Source organism: Sus scrofa, chromosome 7, assembly GCF_000003025.6.
Source record: "Sus scrofa isolate TJ Tabasco breed Duroc chromosome 7, Sscrofa11.1, whole genome shotgun sequence".
Lineage (NCBI taxonomy): Eukaryota > Metazoa > Chordata > Mammalia > Artiodactyla > Suidae > Sus > Sus scrofa.
The window spans coordinates 96,753,489-96,776,336 of record NC_010449.5 but is presented as its reverse complement, the minus strand read 5'-3'; the positions used below and the strand labels follow the sequence as shown (position 1 = coordinate 96,776,336).

Here is a 22,848-nt window from a genome sequence, read left to right as displayed (position 1 = left end):
TCTGTCTGGTTTGTCTTCTATCTATCTATATATTTGGTCTTTTTAGGGCCGAACCCATAGCATATGGAAGTTGCCAGGCTAGGGGTCAAATTGGAGCTGCAGCTGCTAGCCTACACCACAGCTCATGGCAACTCCAGATCCTTAACCCACTGAGTGAAGCCAGGAATTGAACCTGTATCCTTGTGCATCCTAGTTGGGTTTGTTACTGCTAAACCACAATGGTAATTCCTATACTTGCATATTGTAGCCCCTAAAAACTTCTGCTCTAGTCTGTTAAATTTTATCCATAAATTCAGAAGCATAATAAAATTTTTTTACTTTTGGGTTGCAGCTTGCAGCAGCTTGATGTGGGATCTCAGTTCCCAGACCAGGGATTGAACCTTGGCCACAGCGGTGAAAGCACTGAATCTTAACTACTAGACCACCAGGGAACTCCAGGTTTTTTTCTTTTAAAATAGAATTGTCAGGAGTTCTTGCTGTGGTGCGGGATTGGCAGCGGCTCTGCAGTGCCAGGACGCAGGTTCAATCCCTCACCCAGCATAGTGGGTTAGAAGATCTGGTGTTGCTGTACCCAGAAACTCCATATACTGTGGGGTGGCCAAAAAAGAAAGAAAAAAAAAAAAAATTGAAATGTCAGGAAATTTCCATGTGTGCAACAGGTTAAGGATCTGGTGTTGCTACAGCCATGGTTTGGGTCAAAACTGGGACCTAGTCAGTCCCTGGTCTGGGAACTTCCACATTTCGCAGGTGCAGCCAAAAAAACCCCAACAAAATGTCAGTATTCTTTCTTGGGATTTTTGGGTTTAAATCAGTGGAGGCATAAGTTATAGATTATCATATACTACTTTTTTTTTTTTTTTTTTTGTCTTTTTGGGGCTGCTCCCGTGGCACATGGAGATTCCCAGGCTAGGGGTCGAATCGGAGCTGTAGCCGCTGGCCTATACCACAGCCACAGCCACAATGCAGGCTCTGAGCCACGTCCAAGACCCACACCACAGCCCATGGCAACGCCGGATCCTCAACCCGCTCAGCGAGGCCAGGGATCGAACCCACAACCCCATGGTTTCTAGTCAGACTCGTTTCCACTGTGCCACAACAGAAACTCCATATACTACTATATATTTTTTTTTTTTTTTGCCTTTTCTTGGGCCACTCCCTCGGCATATAGAGGTTCCCAGGCTAGGGGTCGAATTGGAGATGTAGCTGCTGGGCTATGCCAGAGCCACAGCAACGCGGGATCCTTAACCCACTGAGCAAGGCCAGAGATAAAACCCACAACCTCATGGTTCCTAGTCAGATTCATTAACCACTGAGATACGACAGGAACTCCCACAATGCCACTTTTAAAAGTTGGTCTACCAGGCATGAGCGAGAACTAATTCAGTATGTTATCCCATCACGTTATTCTCAGGTGAACTTCAGATACGTGTTTCAGAGACTGTGTCTATGTAGTGACTATATTAGCGGTACTTTATTTTTTTATTATTTTTTTTATTATTCAAATGAATTTATCACATCTGTTGTTATATAATGATCATAACAATCTGATTTCACAGGATTTCCATCCCACAGCCCAAGCATATACCCCAACCCCCAAACTGTCTCCTCCAGAGACTATAAGTTTTTCAATGTCTTTGAGTCAGTATCTGTTCTGCAAAGAAGTTCAGTCTGTCCTTTTTTTCAGATACCACATGTCAGTGAAAGCATTTGATGTTGGTATCTCATTTTATAGCTGACCTCACTTAGCATGATAATTTCTAGGTCCATCCATGTTGCTAGAAATGCCAGTATTTTGTTCTCTTTTTTTTTTTTTTTTTTTTGTCTTTTTGCTACTTCTTTGGCCGCTCCCGCGGCATATGGAGGTTCCCAGGCTAGGGGTCTAATCGGAGCTGTGGCCACCAGCCTACGCCAGAACCACAGCAACGCAGGATCCGAGCTGCGTCTGCAATCTACACCACAGCTCACGGCAACGCCGGATCGTTAACCCACTGAGCAAGGGCAGGGATCGAACCTGCAACCTCATGGTTCCTAGTCGGATTCGTTAACCACTGCGCCATGACGGGAACTCCCTATTTTGTTCTTTTTAATGGCTGAGTAATATTTCATTGTGTATATGTACCACGTCTTCTTGAGCCACTCCTCTGTCGATGGACATTTAGGTTGTTTCCATGTCTTGGCTACTGCAGATAGTGCTGCAATGAACATTGGAGTACATGTGTCTTTGCACGTCCTGGTTTTCTCTGGATAGATGCCCAGGAGTGGGATTGCTGGATCAAATGTTAGTTCTATGTTTCGTTTTCTGAGGAATCTCCATACTGCTTTCCACAGTGGTTGCACCAATTGACAATCCCACCAACAAGGTAAGAGGGTTCCTTTTTCTCCACACCCTCTCCAGCACTTATTGTTTGTAGACTTTGATGATGGCCATTCTGGCTGGTGTAAGGTGGTCCCTCATTGTGGTTTTGATTTGCATTTCTCTAATGATGAGTGAGGTTGAATATCTTTTCATGTGTTTTTTGGCCATCTGTCTGTCTTCTTTGGAGAACTGCCTGTTTGGATCTTCTGCCCATTTTTTGATGGGGTTGTTTGTTTTTTTGGGATTGAGCTGTAGGAGGCGTTTATAAATTTTGGAGATTAATCCCTTGTCAGTGGATTCACTTGCAAAGGTTTTCTCCCATTCTGTGTGTTGTCTTTTTGTTTTGTTTAGGGTTTCCTTTGCTGTGCAGAAACTTTTCAGTTTGATTAGGTCCCATTTGTTTATTTTTGTTTTTACTGTCATTACTCTAAGAGGTGGATCTGAGAAGATGTTCCTTTTGTTTATGTCAGAGAGTGTTTGGCCTATGTTTTCCTCTAAGAGTTTTATAGTGTCTGGTCTTATATCAAGGTCTTTAATCCATTTGAGTTTATTTTTGTGTATGGTGTTAGCAGTGTTCTAATTTCATTCTTTTCCATGTGGCCGTCCAGTTTTTGCAGCACCACTTATTGAAGGACTGTCTTGTCTCCATTGTGTATTCTTGCCTCCTTCGTCATAGATTAGTTGGCTGTAGGTGCGTGGGTTTAATTCCGGGCTTTCTATCCTGTTCCACTGATCTATATGTCTGTCTTTATGCCAGTACCATATGGTTTTGATGGTTGTTGCATTGTAGTAGAGTCTGAAGTCAGGGAGCCTGATTCCTCCAGCTCCATTTTTCTTTTTCAGGATATCTTTGGCTATTCTGGGTCTTTTGTGCTTCCAAACAAAGTTTAAAATAGTTTCTTCAAGTTCTGTGTAAAATGTCCTTGGTAATTTGGTAGGGATTGCATTGAATCTGTAGATTGCCTTAGGTAGTATAGTCATTTTGATCATATTAACTCTTCCAATCCAAGAGCCTGGTATGTCTTTCCATCTGTTTGTGTCATCTTTGATTTCTTTCATCAGTGTCTTATAGTTTTCAGAGTACAGGTCTTTTGCCTCTTTAGGTAGGCTTACTCCTAGGTATCTTATTCTTTTGGATGCGATGGTAAACGGGATTGCTTCCATAATTTCTCTTTCTGCTCTTTCATTGTTAGTATATAGAAATGCCATTGATTTCTGTGCATTAATTTTGTATCCTGTGACTTTGCCAAATTCGTGGATGAGCTCTTAACAGTTTTCTGATAGAGTCTTTAGGATTCTCTAGGTATAGTATCCTGTCATCTGCAAATAGTGATCGTTTTAACTTCTTCCTTTCCAATTTGGATTCCTTTTATCTCTTTTACTTCTCTGATTGCTGTAGCTAGGACTTCCAAAACTATGTTGAAGTGTAGTGGCGAGAGTGGACATCCTTGTCTTGTTCCTGATCTCAGCGGGAATTCTTTCAGCTTTTCACCATTGAGAATGATGTTCACTGTGGGTTTGTCATATATGGCCTTTATCATGTTGAGGTGGGTTCCCTCTGTGCCCACTTTCTGAAGGGTTTTTATCAGAAATGGGTGTTGGATTTTGTCAAGAGCTTTCTCCGTGTCTATTGAGAGGATCATATGGTTTTTATTCTTCAGTTTGTTAATGTGGTGTATCACACTGATGGATTTGCGGATATTGTAGAACCCTTGCATCCCTGGGATAAATCCCACTTGAGCATGATGTACAATCCTTTTAATGTATTGTTGGATGCGGTTTGCTAGTCTTTAGTTGAGGATTTTTGCATTTAGGTTCATCAGTGAAATTGGCCTGTAGTTTTCTTTTTTTGTGGTATCTTTGTCTGGTTTTGGTATCAGGGTGATGGTGGCCTCATAGGATGAGTTTGAGAGTATCCCTTCCTCTGCAATTTTTTGGAATAGTTTCAGAAGGATAGGTGTTAGCCCTTCTCTAAATGTTTGATAGAATTTGCCTGTGAAGCCATCTGGTCCTGGACTTTTGTTGGTTGGAAGTTTTTTAATCACAGTTTCAATTTCAGTTCTTGTAATAGGTCCATTCATCTTTTCTATTTCATGTTGGTTTAGTCTTGGAAGATTGTACCTTTCTAAGAATTTGCCCATTTCTTCTAGGTTTTCCATTTTATTGGCATATAGTTGCATGTAGTAGTCTCTTATGACCCTTTGTATTTCTGTGATGTCTGTTGTTACTTCTTTTTCATTTCTAATTTTATTGATTTGAGTCCTCTCTCTTTTTTGCTTGATAAGTCTGGCTAGGGATTTATCAATTTTGTTGATCTTTTCAGAGAACCAGCTTTTCGTTTCATTGATCTTTTTTATGGTTTTCTTCGTTTCTATTTCATTGATTTCTGCTCTGATCTTTATTTCTTTCCTTCTACTAACTTTAGGTCTCGTCTGTTCTCTCTCTAGCTGCTTTAGTTGCAAAGTTAGGTTGTTTATTTGAGCTTTTTCTTGTTTCCTGAGGTGGGCTTGTATTGCTTATATTAGTGGTACTTTAATAACACCTTGAGATTTTACAAAGTTCTTAATGGTTATGCATTTCTCTCCAAACTAAAAGATTTTTTTTAAAAGACTTCGTTAACTATTTAATTGTCAGAATCTATGGTGGGATTCTGAAATGTGTGATAAAATAGAAGATTCACTAGGATTCTGATTGAGAATCTTTCCATTATTAGGAAATAATTAGACATTGTATGCCATGGTAACTGCTAAAATTTCTCATTTTTCTTTTTCAGTATTTTTCTTGGACTTTTCTTTTTCAGTATAGATGAGACATTTAAATATTCCTCAGTCCTGGAGTTCCCGTCGTGGTGCAGTGGTTAATGAATCCAACTAGGAACCATGAGGTTGCGGGTTCGATCCTTGGCCTTTCTTAGTGGATCAAGGATCCGGCGTAGTTGTGAGCTGTGGTGTAGCTTGTAGACGCGTCTCTGATCCCTCATTGCTGTGGCTCTGGTGTAGGCTGGTGGCTACAGCTCCGATTAGACCCCTAGCCTGGGAACCTCCATATGCCATGGGAGTGGCCCTAGAAATACCAAAAAGCCAATAAGCCAAAAAAAAAAAAAAAAAAAAAAAATCCTCAGCCTGGAGCAATGGGCTAAGGATCCAGCATTGCCACAGCTGTGGTGTAAGTCACAGCTGTGGCTCAGATTTGATCCTTGGCCTTGGAACTTCCATATACTGTGGTTGTGGCCAAAAAAAATTTCTCATATTGAGAAATAACTGATATATGTAATATAAGTCAACTGTCATGTGTCAAAATAGATCGGGGCCTTTATATTGATCTTTTGACATTGATATTTCTGTTGTACTAATGGACAAATTTTCTTTGAAATATATTGTCATCTTGGACTGTAGTGAAGCAGGATATAGTTTGGAAGAATGAACATAGAATTTGAAATCAGAGGACTCAAAGTCCTGTCTCTGTCAGTTTACTAGCTCTGTGACTTTGACCTTTTTGAGATTGTTTTCCCTAAAAATAACTTGAAAAGAATTGCTATAAATATTAAAATTAAATAAAAATGCTTTTTAAACTATAACATACTCTTTGAGTGTTACAGTGTTTTTTTTTTTTTTTGTCTTTTTTTCTATTTCTTTGGGCCGCTCCCGCGGCATATGGAGGTTCCCAGGCTAGGGGTCGAATCGAAGCTGTAGCCACTGGCCTACGCCAGAGCCACAGCAACGCAGGATCCGAGCCGTGTCTGCAACCTACACCACAGCTCACAGCAACGCCGGATCATTAACCCACTGAGCAAGGGCAGGGACCGAACCCGCAACCTCATGGTTCCTAGTCGGATTCGTTAACCACTGCGCCACGACGGGAACTCCTACAGTGTTTTTTGATTGTGACATTTGTTGTATTTTAGCAGAATGGCAATCTTGTTCTCAACGATTGCCATCACATGGGTGAAAAGACTGCCAACTTTTTTTTTTTTTTTTTTTTTTTGATTTTTTTGGACTGCACTTTTGGCATATGGAGATCCCCAGGCTAGGGGTCTAATCAGAGCTACAGCTGTCGGCCTACTCCACAGTCACGGTAACGCCAGATCCAAGCCACATCTGAGACCTAAACCACAGCTCACAGCAATGCCGGATCCTTAACCCATTGAGCGAGACCAGGGATCGAACCCGCAACCTCTTGGTTCATAGTCAGATTCGTTTCTGCTGTGCCACTATGGGAACTCCAAGACTGCCAACCTTTGATTTGATGTTTCAGTTTTTTTTAGTGTGATTATCCTTAGGTTTTTGTCTGCCTTTGTATTTTCCCTAACAAAAATTTCTTAACTGTAAGAGGAGTCCTCCTTTGCCAGAGTTAGAAATTGGTTAGACTTTATCATTACATTCAGCTTTGTGATGTCAAGAAAAATAAGAGGCGTCTGGAGTCCACACAGGGACCTAGCCTTTTTTTTTTTTTTAATCTTAATTTATTTTTAAAATTATTTAAAAAAATTTTATTGTAGTTGATTTACAATCTGTCAATTTCTGCTGTACAATAAACCGACCCAGTTATACATTTATATACATTCTTTTTATCACGTTATCGTTCATCATGTTCTTCACAAGTGATTAGATACAGTTCCCCGTGCTGTATAGTGGGATCACATTGCTTATCTACTCCAAATGCAGTCGTTTGCAGCTGCTAACCCCAAAGTCCCCCCCCCCCCCCCCCGCCCCTTGGCAGTCACTAGTCTGTTCTCTACGTCCATGAGTGTGGTTTCTTTTCTGTAGATGAGTTCATTTGTGCCATATATTAGATTCCAGATATAAGTGATGTCAGATGGTATTTATTGTTTGCTGACTTATTTCACTTAGTGTGAGAGTCTCTAGTTCCATCTGTATTGCTGCAAGTGGCATTATTTTGTTCTTTTTTTATGGCTGAGTATTATTTCATTGTGTATACAAACCACATCTTAATCCATTCACCTGTCGATGGACATTTAAGTTGTTTCCATGTCTTGGCTATTGTGAATAGTGCTGCAGTGAATGTAGGGGTGCATGTATTTTTTCAATGAAAGTTTTGTTCAGATATATGCCCAGGAGTGGGATTGCTGGATCATATGGTAGTTCTATATTTAGTTTTCTGAGGTACCTCCATATTGTTTTCCACAGTGGTTGTACCAATTTACATTGCCACCAACAGTGTAGGAGGGTTTCTCCACACCCTCTCCAGCATTTGTTATTTATTTGTAGACTTACTCATGATGGCCACATTCTGACTGGTGTGAAGTGGTACCTCGTAGCTTTGATTTGCCTTTCTCTGATAATCAGTGATGAGCATTTTTTCACATGTCTGTTGGTCGTCTGTATGTCTTCTTTGGAGAAATGTCTATTCAGGTCTTCTGCCCATTTTCCGGTTGGGTTGTTTTTTTGCTGTTGGGTTGTATGAGTTGTTTGTATATTTTGGAGATGAAGCCCTTGTCATTTGCGTTGTTTGAAACTATTTTCTCCCATTGTGTAGGTTGTCTTTTTGTGTTTTTTTGTTTGTTTGTTTTTTTTTTATGGTTTCCTTTGCTGTGCAAAAGCTTGTAAATTTGATTAAGTCCCATTGGTTTATTTTTGTTTTTTTCTTTCTTTTTTTTTTTTTTTTTTTGGTCTTTTCTAGGGCTGCTCCCACGGCATATGGAGGTTCCCAGGCTAGGGGTCTAATTGGAGCTGCTGCTACTGACCTGCGCCAGAGCCACAGCAACTCAGGATCCAAGCCGCGTCTGTGACTACACCACAGCTCACTGCAACGCCGGATCCTTAACCCACTGAGCAAGGCCAGGGATCGAACCTGCAACCTCATGGTTCCTAATCAGATTCGTTAACCACTGCGCCACAACGGGAACTCCTTTGTTTTTATTTCTATTGCTTTGGGAGACAGGACCTAACCTTTCTTATTTATTTATTTATTTTTTTTGCTTTTTAAGGCTGCACCTGCAGCATATGGAGGTTCCCAGGGTAGAGGTCGAATTGGAGCTGTAACTGCTGGCCTATGCCCAGCCATAGCAATGCCAGATCCAAGCCGAGTCTGTGACCTACACCACTGGTCACAGCAATGCCGGATCCTTAACCCATTGAGTGAGGCCAGGGATCAAACCCAAAACCTCATGGTTCCTAGTCGGATTTGTTTCTGCTGCGCCATGCTGGGAACTCAGGACCCAGCCTTTCTTGAAGTCACTCATTCTCAGTGGGGTCAGTACCTCCTCAGTGATGTGCTTGGGTCTTTGTGGGTGCACTTCTGGTTGCCACAGTGATTAAAGTGGGGTGGGTGTAGCATTGGCATTCATTTAGCAGGTTCTAGGAATGCCATACATCCCACAAAGTGTGAGATAGTTCTGCAGGAATTTTGAACATTTCCCCAGACCTTCTTGTAGGTGAAAAACCTGTTTGTACTTACCTGATCCTAATTTTGTTTTACATTTAAACACAAAGTACTTTTTTGCATGGTTTTGTTTGTTTATTTTTGCTTTTTAGGGCTGTGCCCGAAGCATTATGGAAGTTCCTAGGCTAGGAGTTGAATCAGAGCTACAGCTGCGGGCTTACGCCACAGCCACAGCAATGTGGGATCCAAGCCGAGTCTGTGACCCACACCACAGCACAGGGCAACACCAGATCCCCTAACCACCAAGCCAGGCCAGGGATCAAACTCATGTCCTCATGGATACTAGTCACATTTGTTTCTGCTGCGCCACAACAGGAACTCCACTTTTTTGTGTGGTTTTAATAGACACCATTTTCCGGTAAAGTAACTACTAAGTAACCAGGGGCAAATTGTACTTTGTTTCAGCAGAGCTATTATAAGAGTTGCTGTTTCAGAAAATCATATTATCAGTGGAATTGTTACTTATGATATTTGATTTCCCAACACAGCTCATTTGTGTCAGTCTTCATTTGTACCTGTCATGTTCATGGCATTTCTAGGTGTAGGAGCAAGTATTTATTTCCTTGTTAGTATGACTTCTAGGATTGTTATACTCGAGTGTTTACACTAAAATATTTAAATTACTATTTTTTTCTCCTATATTACATTAGGCATTATCTTAATTTTTAAAAACCGGGGAAAGATTAATTACCTGCTTGCATTTCATTTCAGATTTATGCTCTCAAAGCAAAAAATTTTATTTTAATGGAGTTGTCAAATGAGCCCATATTTAATGGAAATCTATGTGGCCTTTCCAGGAGGAGATAGGAGGGTTCATGTTGACCTTTGTTGTTGATGTCCATCCTTCCTTCTTCCCTTTCCTTTCCTTCCCTCTTTCTTCCATTTTTGTTTTTTCTTTCCACTTATGATCTATTTGATGTATAGACAAGAAGATCTTACTGTATAAGCAAGTAATGAAGCATATAATAAAACCATACCTGGAGTTCCCATGGTGGCTCGGTGGAAACAAATCTGACTAGTATCCATGAGAATGTAGGTTCCATCCCTGGTCTTGCTCAGTGGGTTAAGGATCCGGCATTGCGGTGAGCTGTGGTGTAGGTTGCAGACTCGGCTTGGATCCTGCGTTGCTGTGGCTGTGGTGTAGGCCAGCAGCTGCAGCTCTGATTCGACCCCAAGCCTGGGAAGCTCGATACGCTGTGGGTGCGGCCCCAAAAAGGCAAAAAACAAAAAAAAAAATAGCTGTTAACCCACCACCCAGTTTAAGAGCTAGAACATTAGTGATGTTGTGGTATGTTTCTCCTTGATTTCTTTCCATCCACCTATTTCTCTACGAGGGATAAAACTATTCAGGGTTTTATTTTGGTGGTATTTGTCATTCCCTTCCTTAAGTGTACCACATTCGTATGTATTTCAGAAATATATTGTTTAGTTTTGCTTATTTTTAAAACTATAAAAATGGAACAATGCTGTATATACTTATTTACTTTGGCTAATCAACGTAATGTTTTTTAAGATTTTTTTTATGAAGTGTTTTATTTATTATTCTTTTGTCTTTTTGCCTTTTCTAGGGCTGCTTCTGCAGCATATGGTGGTTCCCAGGCTAGGGGTCCAGTTGGAGTTGTAGCTGCTGGCCTACACCACAGTCACAGCAATGCAGGATCCAAGCTGCATCTGCAACCTACACCACAGCTCATGGCAACGCCAGATCCTCAACCCATGGAGCAAGGCCAAGGATTGAACCCGCAACCTCATGGTTCCTAGTCAGATTCGCCAACCACTGAGCCACGATGGGAACTTCCTGTTTTTTAAGATTTATCCATATAGATGTGTGTAACAGTGGTTCATTTTTTCAGATACATATATTACTTGTATGATTATACCACAATTTATCTTTTCAAGATAGACATTTACTTTTTCCATTTTGTTGTTATTACAAATATATTCCTGGACTTCTTGTGTGGCTCACAACATAACTACTCGGCGTTGCTTCTACAGTGGCTGTGGCTCGACCCCTGGCTCCGGAACTTGCATATGCCGAAGATGTGGCCAATTAAAAAAAAAGAAAAAAAATGCATATATATATATATATATATATATATATATATATATATATTCTTGTTTATGTCCTCAGGTCCAAGTGCACAAGTGTTTCTTTACAATAATGAATTTGAAACATTTTTAGTGCTGACCACCCTCCCCCACACAAACTCTGAGAGTTGACCAAGAAAAACAGAATCAGTATTCACCCTTGCTACATGTGATGCTGTTCTCTTTTTCTTCGTATGACTGCCCTAAATGATTTCATACATGACTTTTCACAGTTGAAGGTAGTTGACTTGGTTTTCTTTGGAGAACAGGTATGTTGATCTGGCTTTCCTTTGCTTAAAGAGTGTGCTCAGAGTTCAGGTTGTGGCTCAGTGGAAATGATTCTGACCAGCATCCATGAAGACACAGGTTCCATCCCTGGCCTTGCTTGGTGGGTTAAGGATCCAGCATTGATGTGAACACTGGGGTAGGTCCCAGACCTGGTTCGGATCTGACATGGCTATGGCTGTGGCATGGCTGGCGGCTGCAGCTCTGATTCCAGCCCTAGCCTGGGAACCTCCGTATGCTGCAGGTGCAACCCTAAAAAGACAAAAAAAAAAAAAAAAAAAAAAAGTGTGTCAGAGGTCAGCATTACATGAGTTGAGAGTGCAACTGTTCTTATACCTGGAAACACTTGGCTCTTGAGCTCAATAAAATTTCAGCTAGCACTAAATTTGGATTCAGCCCTTAAGTATCTGCCACTCCATGATGGGATGAATTCCCTAGGTATGCCTTAATTAAATATTTTGAGTTATGCCAGAGTTAGATCGTTCTCTGAGGATGCAAGGGGCAGGATGGGGTTGGTTGGGGCTTTCTATTCTTGATAATCTATTGTGATGTCAGACCTGGGCTCCCCTTTTTACTTAACCATAAACTTCATATTCTTTTTTTTTTTTGGTCTTTTTTTGCCTTTTGTACAGCCGCTCCCGTGGCATATGGAGGTTCCCAGGCTAGGGGTCTAATTGGAGCTGTAGCTACTGGCCTGCGCCAGAGCCACAGCAGTGCAGGATCCAAGCTGCATCTGCGACCTACACCACAGCTCACGGCAAGGCCGGATCCTTAACCCACTGAGCAAGGTCAGGGATGGAACCCGCAACCTCATGGTTCCTAGTCGGATTCGTTAACCACTGCGCCACGATGGGAACTCTAAACATATTCTTTAAAGCTCAGGTCTCAATAGTTTATTCTCCAGTTTTCTGGTGACTTGCTAATGTGCGTATTCAGATGTTTTCTCTTGAATTCTTCATTCTTTTTACAGTCTCTATCTTTTTTTTTTTTTTTCCTGAGGAGGAAGAGTGTTAATTTACATGGGAATTTATTTGACTTTAATCTCAAGTAATTGTAAATTGCAGATTCTAAGTTAGCAGATCTAAGGTAGGGCCTGAGATAATACTGCATTTCTAACAAGCTTCTGGGTGATGCTTGTGCTACTACATCAGTCTGTGAACCACACTTTTGAGTAGCAAGGAAATAGTATACAATTAAGAGAAAAGAATAGCCTGCTACCATTTTGAGAGGAGTTATTTGGGGTCATGCTGCACAGGCTTGCAGTTCTGAGCAACATATCACTCAGAACTTGGCCTTGGCAAAATGAAATTATGAGCTATTAATGTTCATGTGTAAAGAGGGGGTGTTAAGACAGTAATCAACACTTGTTTTTTGAATTGAGGTTGGATGGTAGATAGGTCTGAAATCTTTGAAAAGATACTCGGAGGTCTGAAATCTTTGAAAAGATACTCGGAGGTGAAAGAGATGAGTATCTTCAGGTATGACAGGTATGATATGATATGATATGACAGGAGTTCCTGTCGTGGCTTAGCAGTAACTAACCCAGCTAGTATCCATGAGGACGAAGGTTTGATCCCTGGCCTTGAGATTGAGGATCCAGTGTTGCTATGAGCTGTGGTGTAAAATGTAGACACAGCTCAGATCTTTGTGTGGCTATGGCTGTGGTGTAGGCTGGCAGCTGCAGCTCCCATTTGACCCTTAGTCTGGGAACTTCCATATACTGCAGGTGTGACCCTAAAAAAAAAAAAAAGACCAAAAAAAAAGTGAATATCTAGTCAGATAAATAAAACTTACAAGAGTTAAATATTGACTAGGAGAATTGAATTTGTAATTGGGAAGATTTTCTTCCCTCTTTATACTTACCCTAACTGGCATAGTGATTCTAGTAAAAAGAAAAAAAATTAAAAATAAGTGCTTTATAAATTTTTTTGTTCTTTTTTAAATTTGATTTTTGCTTTTTTTTTTTTTTTGTCTGTTGAGGGCCCGCACCTGCAGCATATGGATGTTCCCAGGCTAGGGGTCAAATTGGAGTTGCAGCTGCTGGCCTACACCACAGCCACAGCAACACCAGATCCAAGCCATGTCTGTGAACTACAACGTAGCTCATGGCAATACCTGGTCCTTAACCCACTGAATGAGGCCAGGGATCAAACCCACATCACATCCTCATGGATACTAGTCTGGTTTGTTACCACCGAACCACAATGGGAACTCTATCGTGTGTGTTTTTTCTTTTTTTTGTAGGGCCGTACCCGCGACATATGGAGGTTCCCAGGCTAGGGGTCTAATCAGAGCTGTAGCCGCCGGCCTACACCCCAGCCAACTCGGGATCTGAGCCGGGTTTGCAACCTACACCACAGCTCATGGCAACGCCAGATCCTTAACCACTGAGTGAGGCCAGGGATTGAATCCTCTAGTGTGTTTTTTTTTTAAAAAAAGGTATAGGGAGTTCCCGTCGTGGCGCAGTGGTTAACAAATCCGACTAGGAACCATGAGGTTGCGGGTTCGGTCCCTGCCCTTGCTCAGTGGGTTGACGATCCGGCGTTGCCGTGAGCTGTGGTATAGGTTGCAGACGCGGCTCAGATCCTGCGTTGCTGTGGCTCTGGTGTAGGCCAGTGGCTACGGCTCCGATTCGACCCCTAGCCTGGGAACCTCCATGTGCCGTGGGAGCGGCCCAAGAAACAGCAAAAAGACAAAAAAAAAAAAAAAAAAAAAAAAAAAAAGGTGTAATTTTTTTTTCCATAGGCGTATTCTGTGTTGAAATTTCAAATTTGTTTTACAAGTCTGAATAAAGCTTAAATGTACTCAAGTTGCCTTTCTCTGATCCGTTCCTCTCATGATACCTAGAGGAGTCTAACCTCGGAATTCATTTATCTTCATAGAATTAACAGAAGACTCTTAATCTTGGAGGTGGTATAAAATGCCCAGTGGCTATCAAACATTTATCCATAGTGAAAAATTTGTCAAGCCAAATTTTTGAATCAGCAACCTTTTATTTAGTTTGTGAATTCATAATGCCAGTGTTTCTGATTGTATGTTTGGAAGTTTAGATTTTTTTTCCTTTTTTCTCCCTTATTTTAGAAGTAATATATATTCATATATCCTTTTTAATATAGCACCTAGTTTGTTCCATTCTGAATATATTGGAGAATTACTACTAACACTCATAATTTATTATGGCTCCTTGGTTAGTGTAACTGGTTTCCTTGAAAATAGTTACAGTATAGTAAGGAGACTAGTTATTGTGTTGTTATAGAGGCAGAAAGATATGAAATGTAATCATGGACAAAATCTAAATGTTCCATTGGTTCATTATGATCAAATACATGTCAAGTGTTTTCAGTGGTAACGTACCCAGTGTGATTTCTGGCATATTTGAAAAGCATTTACTATACCTATTGGTATTTCAGTATTTAGATCTCTTTTAATATAGCTGTTAAAACTGAAAGTAAAACATCAAAAACATTATAGTCTGTTCTAGAATCAGAACCAAAGAAGAAATGAAGTGAAACACATTGGAGACTAAAAATATATTTTGGAAGTTACATCTGAAATTTCTTTGTTAGAGCATCTATTGGAAATGAAATTCAGCTGTTCTTATTCTGTGGGTTTTGAAGTATGTAATTATCTGAAAGTAGATGTCCATAGAAAATACATTTCTAATGTCTTCCAGTTTTTAACTCAGTTTTCCTTTAGAACCATATAAGCCTTGCCTATATATTCTGAAAAGTCAAGATAGTAATGCCTGGAAATGTAATTGAAATATAAGATAAATGAAAAAGTAATGTAAATGTAAAGTAATTGAGGGTTTGATCCCTGGCTCAGGAACTTCTATGTGCTGTGGGCATGTCCAAAAAATAAACAAACCAAAAAACACACCCAGGCATGCATATCCAGGTTTGAATATGACAGATTTGAGCTTTTAAAATATACACTTAAAATTAGTTTGGGAGTTCCGACTGTGGTACAATGTGATTGGCAGCATTGCTGCAACACTGGGATGCAGATTCAATCCTTGGCCCGGAGCAGTTGGGTTAAAGGTCCAGTTTTGGTGCAGCTGTGATACAGGTCACAGCTATGGCTTGGATCTGATCCCTAGCCTTGGATCTCCATATGCCATGGGGCAGCCAAAAAAGAAAAAAATTCGTTTTGAATAAAAATCTTAAGAATTTTTACTTTAAGCTGCCGTAACTTCAATTCCTATAAAAAAGAGAAGCCATTCGACAAGTAATTTTTTCCTAATAAACTATTTTTATTTTTTATTAAAGCATAGTTGATTTATAATGTGCCAATTTCTGTTGTACAGCAAAATGACTCAGTTATACCTAGGTATACATTAATTTTTTATATTCTTTTCATTATGATCTGTCACAGGAGATTGGATATAGTTCCCTGTGCTATACAGTAGGACTTTGTTACTTATCCATTCTAAATGTAATAGTTTGGAAGTTCCCATTGTGGCGCAGTGGTAACAAATCCGACTAGGGACCATGAGGTTGTGGGTTCGATCCCTCGCTCAGTGCATTAAGGATCTGGCGTTGCTGTGACCTGTGGTGTAGGTCACAGACACGGCTTGGATCTGGCATTGCTGTGGCTCTGGCCTAGACCCCTAGCCAGGGAACTTCCATATGCTGCTTGTGCGGCCCTAAAAGGACAAAAGACAAAAAAAAAAAAAGTCAGAGTTTGCATCTTCTAACTCCAAACTGCTAATCCATCCCTCTCCCTTCTCTCCTCCCTCTTGGCAACCCCAAGTCTGTTCTCTATGTCCGTGTTGTTTTGTAGATAGGTTCATTTGCACCATATTTTAGATTCCACGTAAAGGTGATATCATATGGTGTTTATCTTTCTCTTGCTGACTTAGCATGATAATCTCTAGTTCCATTACTAATAAACTGCTTATTGATACTTGCTATTTATAAGACATTGTACTAGGTGCTAGGAATATAAAATGCAGCAGACTTGGTTGTGTCCATTTACTTAGGCTGGTAGAGAAAGGTACTACCTGAGTAAATCAGTGTTGTAAATAACTCCTTTTGTGCCCGATCATTAATACATGTTCATTTTTATTTTGTCTTCTGGAAGGTATATAAGCCAAACTTTCAGGTGGATTGGCCCTTTATTTCAAGTGTCTTGTCTATTTACCACAACTCATTGGTATCTGCCGTCATTCCCACTTTGCAAATACAGAAATTGAGGTTCAAAGAGATAATTTCTCATGAAACCACAAAACTCAGTCTAAAATCCTACTTAATTTAAAAATTCATTCATTCTACTGTTCTACCTCCTGTATGTCTTTCATAGGTGCAAAACCTCTCTGAAGTCTTAATCCATTATATTGTATTTGAAATTATAGTTTCAAATTTCAGTTTCCCTGTTAGATTGAGAGATTTTTTAGAGTAAGGACTAGTCTTAAATATTTCTGTGGTCCTCCAGCAACTAGTAGAGTACTTGTCACAAATTAGGTACCTAATAACAGTTAGTTAAGTAGTTAGTTGAATAGTGAGTGAAGTTGTGAACTGTTAGTTGAGTAGAATATTAGAAATAAAAGGGATTTTGAAGCTCAGATAAATCATTCACACACTAGAATTATAAAAAGAATTTTAGATTGCTTATGTAGGGCTACAGCTTTTGATTTTGACTCTATATAGGGTATTTAAAACACAACAACTACTATCTATCACATCATCTCATAAAAGAAACCATTTTAATACCAAAACAGGAAGGACAATGTCAGAGTAAGCACAGTTTAAACCCATTTTTTGATTGTTGCTGGCACCTATTCAAGAATTAGATTTCAGGAACTATTATCTAATATATCTTCTTTTAGAGATGATATGTCTGAACCTAGAGAAGTATCAAAGTTCTTACAGCAAGGCAGAATTATCACGGACTTTAGAACCTAGGCCTTCTGTCTCTCAGCCCCCAGTTTTTATCCTGATCCCTCAGTCTTCATCATGTGATGAGATTAGGCACAGAGAACCTTCACTAAAATAATATGACTATTAAGCAGCTGATCTGGGAGTTCCCGTTGTGGCGCAGTGAAAACAATCTGACTAGGAACCATGAGGTTGGGGGTTCGATCCCTGGCCTCCCTCAGTGGGATAAGGATCTGGCGTTACTGTAAGCTGTGGTACAGGCTGCAGACTCGGCTTGGATCTGGCATTGCTGTTGGCATGGGCTGGCAACTCTAGCTTCGATTGGACCCCTTAGCCTGGGAACCTTTGTTGGTGTGGTCCTTAAAAGCAAAAAAAAAAAAAAAAAAAAAAAAAAAAACCAGCAGCAGCTGAGCTGGACTGAATCCGTATTACCCAATTCCATTTTAGTGATACCTGTGCATTCACTTCTGTGTAATCTCATCCCACTCTATCAGCCCCCATTCAGTCGAGAGATAGAATTTATAAGTGATTAAAAAGAGATGTTTTCAAGTTCCCGTTGTGGCTCAGTGGTAACGAACCCAGCTAGTATCCATGAGGACTTGGATTTGATCCTGGCCCCACTCAGTGGGTTAAGGATCCGGCGTTGCTGTGAGCTGTGGTATAGGTTGCAGACGCCCTTCACATCCCACGTTGCTGTGGCTGTGGTATAGGCCGGCAGCTGTAGCTCCAGTTCAACTCCTAGTCTGGGAACTTCCATAAGCTAACTTCCAAGCAGCTACAGTGACAGTGCCCGATCCTTTACCCACTGTGCTAGAAAGGAACTCCTTGTATTACTTTTAAGAAAAAGAATACAAACATGGGTGTAATAAATGAAAAAAAAGAAAAACAAAAAACAAAAAATAAAACAAGAGAGAGAGAGATGTCTTTATTTAGCTTTTTCTTTCCTTGAAAATTTCAGATTCGGGGCTAAGGCAGCTTCTTCCAGGGAAGAGGGCCAGTGCAACTGCTGTTGCAACCCACCGTCTTGACCCACATCCATAGATTGGAATATTGGTGGGCCAGCCATCCTCAGACACCTCACTTAGGACAGGTAAGCGAAAGAGATGGTAAGGATAAGGATAAATGGTAATATTCTTCTGTCTTGTTTTTTTGTTAGATGCAAACAGTTGATTGTCTTTAAAAATTTAACCCTTTATCCTGGTAAAAGCAAAGCATTTGGAATGCTAGATGAGTGGGGCAAAAATAATTTTTTGATTATAAAACGTGTCAAAATGTTAACAGTGGTAAAACTTAGGCTAATTAAAAATTTTTCTTTCTCTTTTTGTGCATTTTCCAAATTGTATTTATGAACTTATCTCTTGTTGCATAACAAACTACCCAAACTCAGTGATTTGAAACATATTAGTCATTCATTTTGCTCATGTATCTGCAATTTGGGCAAGGTTCACTTGGTGGGGACATCTTATCTCTGTTAACAAGTGGTGTGAGGCGGGGTTGCTGGAGGGGTGGAGGTGGTCCAATGGCTGGAAGTTAGAATCATTTTTTTTTTTTTTTAATTTTTTTTTTTTTTGTCTTTTTGTTGTTGTTGTTGCTATTTCTTGGGCCGCTCCCGCGGCATATGGAGGTTCCCAGGCTAGGGGTCCAATCGGAGCTGCAGCCACCAGCCTATGCCAGAGCCACAGCAACGCGGGATCCGAGCCGCGTCTGCAACCTACACCACAGCTCATGGCAACGCCGGATCGTTAACCCACTGAGCAAGGGCAGGGACTGAACCCGCAACCTCATGGTTCCTAGTCGGATTCGTTAACCACTGCGCCACGATGGGAACTCCTGGAAGTTAGAATCATTTAAAGGCTTGCTCACTCATGTATCTGGTGGTTGATGCTGGCTCTTGGCAGGGGCCTGAGCTGTAGGCCAGAATACCTACACATGACCTCTCTGTTTGGCTGCTTGGCATCTCAGAGAGCAAGGTGAAGTTACATGGCATTTTTTACTTAGTTTTGGAAGTCATGTGGTGTTACCTGCTCTCTTCTGTTGGTTGAGGTAGTCCTAAAGGTCTACCTAGGTTCAGAGGAGAGGCTGGACAACCCTCAACTTGAAGGGAAGAGTACCAACATCAGATTAAAAGGGCACATGGAATGAATGCCATTGTAGCCATTTTTGGACCAAATGATCTACCACAATTTGCATTCCTTTTTTTTTTTTTTGACTGTGCTCACAGCATGAAGAAGTTCCTGGCCAGGGATTGAACGTGTGCTACAGCAGCAACCCAAGCAGCCACAGTGACAGTGCCAGATCCTTTACCCACTGTGCTAGAAGGGAACTCCTTGTATTACTTTTTAAGAAAAAGAATATAAACATGGGTGTAATAAATGAAAAAGAAGGAAATTTGCAGGAAATTATGGTGTATGGGTCCAATAAGTTTTTTTTGCTCTTATCTACTAGAATATGATTTTGAAGATATGTCTAAACAAGAAATAGATTTTGAATTTTGTATGAACAAAATAGCATAGTGCTATAATCAAAAGTAGAGAAAAAATTTTATAAAGTTGCAAGATAAGATTCGTAGTGCAGGTTTTTTGCTTTTGAAAAAATGCTAGTTATTTTTGTTCAGTCTACTTGAGTTTTTTTTTTTTTCTTGTTTAATAATTTGAGAATTATTTCAGAAACTGGTTTCCAACATGATAGATTTTAGAAACTAGTGCCAGTGTTATCATCATGTGCATCATGTGCATTTGTTTTGTCTATCTGCTTTTTTTAAGGAAAACTGAAAAAGTTGTAATCTTTTTCAGGATTTTTTTACCTGCTAAATATCTGGTAAATATTAAAAAAATTTTTGTCACTGGGACAAGAAAACTTGAAAGTTAGAGAATATTTTATTGTCTTATTGATCATACTTACTCATCAATTACATAAATTGCATTTATGTAATTATATAAAAGTATGTAGGTCTGTGGAAGGTTTGAATATAGCTAATACTCGATTTCTGGATGTAATGGGATAATGTTTTTGGATAATCCTTCAAACATTACATGAGGCTGTTGCTCCATTCACTATATCTGGGAAGTAAGTTCTAGCGAGTAAGCATCTCATCTCTTAGACCTAGAAAATTTTCATGCTCTCAAGCTTTCTTATTCCTAGGTGATTTATGTCATAATGAGCCTAATTCAGCAGAGTTCATTCACTGCTGTTTTCCCACTACTCACAGGTAGATATTTTACAATGGAAAATGAGTGAGCCAGCTGTTATGACAGTAGAGGTAATCCCAGAAGTTTGCTCTCAACTGTGAATAATAATGGACTGAATTAGTGAAATAATATATGTATATTTTAAAAAATACAATAATTCAGGCATTCCTGTCATGGCGCAGGGAAACAAAGCCAACTAGGAACCATGAGGTTGTGGATTCAATCCCTGGCCTTGCTCAGTGGGTTAAGGATCCAGCATTGCTGTGAGCTGTGGTGCAGGTTGCAGACACAGCTTGGATCTGACATTGCTGTGGCTGTGGCGTAGGCCGGCAGCTACAGCTCCTGTTAGACCCCTAGCCCGGGAACCTCTGTCTGCCGTAAAAGACAAAAAGACCAAAAAAAAAACCCGAAAAACAAAAGCAATAATTGGGAAAGCTGTTTTTGTTTTTTATTTTGCTTTGGCAGTTGAAAACAAGGTGAGTTCCCTGATGGCTCAGCAGGTTAAGGACCTGGTGTTGTCACTACTGTGGTTTGGGTCACTGCTGTGGTGTGTGTTTGATCCCTGGCCCAAGAAATTCCACTTGCCATGAGAAAGGCCAAAAAACCCCAAAACAAAACAAGACTAATGGTTTCTAGTAGAAATAGATTGGGAATAATTTATAGTAGTATAAAATATTGTCTCTTAAATAACAACAAAATATATGCATAAATATACAAATATATGTAAAATCTTTAAGCAGTTAACTTGCCACCTCTTTTGTTTTGAGCATTTTTTAGTCCACTTTTGCTTTTAAGTAGTTTGTATAGGTGAATTACTGATAACATCTTTTCTAGGTTTACAGAATACTTTATCCTGCTTCCATTCCAAAAGACCAAAGCTAGAGGGGTTAAAAATTCCTTAAGTGAATGAGATACTGCTTTCTTTCTTTTTTTTTTTTAACTTAATTTAATTTAATTATTGTCTTTTGTCTTTTTTTAGGGCCACACCCGCACAGCATATGTCTTTTTAGGGCCACACCCGGGCTGGGGGGTTGAAATGGAGCTGTAGTTGCCAGCCTACGCCATAGCTCACAGCAATGCCAGATCCTTAACCCACTGAGCAAGGCCAGGGATTGAACCCTCGTCCTCATGGATACTAGTTGGGTTCATTTATCATTGAGCCACAACAGGAACTTCTTTTTTATTTAATTTAATTTTATTTTATTTGTCTTTTGGAGATACTGTTTTCTGACATGAAAACAAATAGTGGAACCTCTTAAAACACCCTATAGAAATTGCAAATATGGTGGTATTTAGTCTGTGGTACTTTATTCAGTTCATGGAAGGAGGTAATTGAAAAGTTTCTTTTGTAAATATTAATGGCTATGTAAATATTGTTTTAAAATGCAAAAAGAGGAGTTCCAGTTGTGGTGAGCAGAAATGAATCCAACTAGGATCCATGAGGATGCGAGTTTGATCCCTGGCCTCGCTCAGTGGGTCAAGGATCTGGTGTTGCCGTGAACTATGGTGTAGGTCACCGAAGAGGCTCCAACCTGGTGCAGTTGTGGCTGTGGCCAGTGGCTACACCTCCCATCAACCCCTAGCCTGGGAACTTCCGTGTGCCTCCGGTGTGGCCCTAAAATGGCAAAAGACAAAAAAATAAAAATAATAAATATAGCTTTCAGGGTGTTTCCGTTGTGGCTCAGCAATATTGAACCCATCTGGTATCCATGAGGACACGGATTCGATCCCTGGCCTCACTCAGTGGGATAAAAGATCCAGCGTTGCCATGAGATCTGGGGTGGATTGTAGACTCTGCTCAGATCCCATGTTGTTGTGGAGTAGGCTGGTGGCTTTAGCTCTGATTCGACCCCTAGCCTGGGAACTTATATATGCTGTGGGTGCAGCCCTAAAAAGTCAAAAAAAAAAAAAGCATTCAGTTCATGCTTATTCAGGTTTTTGGCAAAACACAAGTTGTGATATTCCTCTTGTGTGCTCCTCCCATTATTAAAAGGTACCTTTTGTATATGAAATATTTAATAAAGATGTTTAAAATTTGTGGCAAGGAAGTGATTGGCATAGCATAAAATTGACCAAATTAACCATTTTAAGTGTAGAGTTCAGTAATGTTAAGTACATTCACATTGTTGTGTAGCCAATCTCCAGAATTCTAAATCTTGCAAAACTGAAACTCTTTAACCATTAAACAACAACTCCCTATTCCCCGCTCCCTCTACCCCCTAACAACTAGCATTCTACTTTCTATGTATGAGTTTGACCACTCTGGATATCTCATGTAAGTGGAATCATATCTTTTCATGACTAGCTTATTTTACTTGGCATGATGTCTCAGGGATCGTACAAGTTATAGCATGTGTTAGAATTTTATTTTTTTTAGGCTGAATAATAATCTATTGTCTGCATATACCACATTTTTAGTGTTTGTTCATCTTTTTTTGGTTTCTTTTTTTGTCTTTTTAGGGCCGCACCTGTGGCATATGGCGGTTCCCAGGCTAGGGGTCTGATTGGAGCTGTAGCTGCTGGCCTACACCACAGCCACAGCAACTTGGGATCTCAGCCTCATCTGTGAACTACACCACAGTTCACATCCACGCTGGATCCTTAACCCACTGAGCAATGCCAGGGTTTGAACCCAAAATCTCATGGTTCCTAG

The 22,848-nt window shown here is 40.1% G+C and overlaps 1 protein-coding gene across 25 annotated transcripts in view; it reads left to right on the top strand.

The window, feature by feature from the left end:
• NUMB (NUMB, endocytic adaptor protein) overlaps positions 1–22,848 on the top strand; it is a 174,421-nt gene that overhangs the window by 22,354 nt on the left and 129,219 nt on the right. For 15 of the 25 annotated variants that reach the window (XM_021099489.1, XM_021099477.1, XM_021099486.1 and 12 more), the window contains exon 2: positions 17,966–18,097. The exons of the other annotated variants lie outside the window; for them this stretch is intronic. The gene's annotated coding sequence lies outside the window, so the exon portion shown is untranslated. The remainder of the gene's footprint in view (positions 1–17,965; positions 18,098–22,848) is intronic. 25 annotated transcript variants of the gene reach the window in all.